Here is a 1,961-nt window from a genome sequence, read left to right as displayed (position 1 = left end):
TTAAATTATTAGGTAATATACTCCTGCTTCAATAAGTATCCTATTGTTATAATATTGATTTTATTTTAACCTCGCAAACAGCCAAAACATGGTAGGTTCACTTGATAAAATGTGATCACACCTAGTGAATCAACCTACTCCTCAAAATAAGCTCCTTGCATTTTTTTACGATTTTTTGACAGATCTCTTTTCTTTTCAGGTGTTAGATGTAAGGCAGAATTTTCTGTAGGATTTTGGCAATACCTTTAACTTCGTTTTGGCTCTAAAAAAACTTTTAAATAAATTTCATAAAATTTTCGACTCCTGGTACCTGTTCGTACATAACTTGGTATGATTTTTTTTTTATTTCTTTCTTTTTTCATTCATTCGTTATCGGAAAAACAGTTTCCACTTTCCACATATTTTGTAATGTAATATTTTTCCGACATTGCGATGTAAATTTCCCACAGGAATAATTTCTTTATTTAACCACATGCTAAGAGCCACCGGATTTAATTATTATTAATAATAATAAAACCTCTCTAAAACCTACAATTTATTTTTAATATAAGACAAGTAATAAAAAATACATTAATAAATTGAGCATAGCGAATTAAAATATTTTTTAAAATACAAAATATATCTACATCAAGTAACAACTCGGTATAAATTTAATTTTTATAAGCCTTAGCGAATTAAAATATTTTTTAAAATACAAAATATATCTACATCAAGTAACAACTCGGTATAAATTTAATTTTTATAAGCCTTTTTTTCGATACTAAAATAGAACAAGGAAGATGAGAAGGAATGTACCTATTGATCCGAAATTGAACACTCTGTTAAATTTTGAGCTGAGTTCATTCAAGGACTCATGCTTACTCAATATTATTCTTTATAAGCCTTTTTTTCGATACTAAAATAGAACAAGGAAGATGAGAAGGAATGTACCTATTGATCCGAAATTGAACACTCTGTTAAATATTGAGCTCAGAGGTCATTCAAGGCCTCATGCTTAAACAATATTATTCTCATTGAAACTTTGTGAAAAGTTCGGAATACCTACAATCTGAACTTAATAATGTGAATACCGAATACTGAAGATAGTGTTAAGGGCACTTTAAAATCCAGGTATAAAATGCAATGCAATCCATCGCATAGTAGCGCGAAAAACCTACTGCTATTAAAAAATCCATCGTACCTACTTAAAAATGCCTTGGACCTAAATACATATTCTTTATTTCGGACCCATAGAAGAAAATGAAAGAGAACAAAGAGCAGAAGGATAGGTGTAAATCTAACAGAATTTGCTTGTATTAATGAAACACACTATGTTTGCGCCCTAATTTTCATAATAGCCACATATTTCATGAACCACACACCTTAACTGATGAGATGGCATTATTCATTATTGTGATTGTGAAAAGTTCGGAATACCTACAATCTGAACTTAATAATATGAATACCGAATACTGAAGATAGTGTTAAGGGCACTTTAAAATCCAGGAATAAAATGCAATGCAATCCATCGCATAGTAGCGCGAAAAACCAACTGCCATTAAAAAATCCATGCCTCGGACCTAAATATACAATATTCTTTATTTCGGACCCATAGAAGAAAATGAAAGAGAACAAAGAGCAGAAGGATAGGTGTAAATCTAACAGAATTTGCTTGAATTAATGAAACACACTATGTTTGCGCCCTAATTTTCATATTAGCCACATATTTCATGAACCACACACCTTAACTGATGAGATGGCATTATTCATTATTGTGATGAAGGGACCTTCAAAATTATCATTTTAGTTTCATCCTCACAGAACAAAGGCTCCATATCACTGTAAGCACATTCCTAAAGATTAGGTAGTAGAAGTTACTTGGATAAGACGAATTAAGGAAGAATAGATATAGAAAGACATTAAGGTTAACAATTGAAGAATGAAAAAATAAAAACTGGCTATAACGTCAGAATTAGAAACAT

General features: G+C 30.6%; 1 long non-coding RNA gene across 1 annotated transcript; it reads right to left on the bottom strand.

The window, feature by feature from the left end:
- Window positions 1-883: 883 nt before the first annotated feature.
- LOC113472920 lies at window positions 884-1,955 on the bottom strand. Its single transcript, XR_003395048.1, has 2 exons — window positions 1,417-1,955; window positions 884-1,041 (listed from the first exon to the last, which is right to left on the bottom strand). It is a non-coding gene; the product is annotated as an uncharacterized LOC113472920 (long non-coding RNA).
- Between the last annotated feature and the right edge of the window lie 6 nt (window positions 1,956-1,961).

Source organism: Diaphorina citri, unplaced genomic scaffold, assembly GCF_000475195.1.
Source record: "Diaphorina citri unplaced genomic scaffold, Diaci psyllid genome assembly version 1.1 scaffold10360, whole genome shotgun sequence".
NCBI lineage: Eukaryota > Metazoa > Arthropoda > Insecta > Hemiptera > Psyllidae > Diaphorina > Diaphorina citri.
Note: the sequence above shows the minus strand (reverse complement) of the source record. Positions and strands in the feature narration are given on the sequence as shown.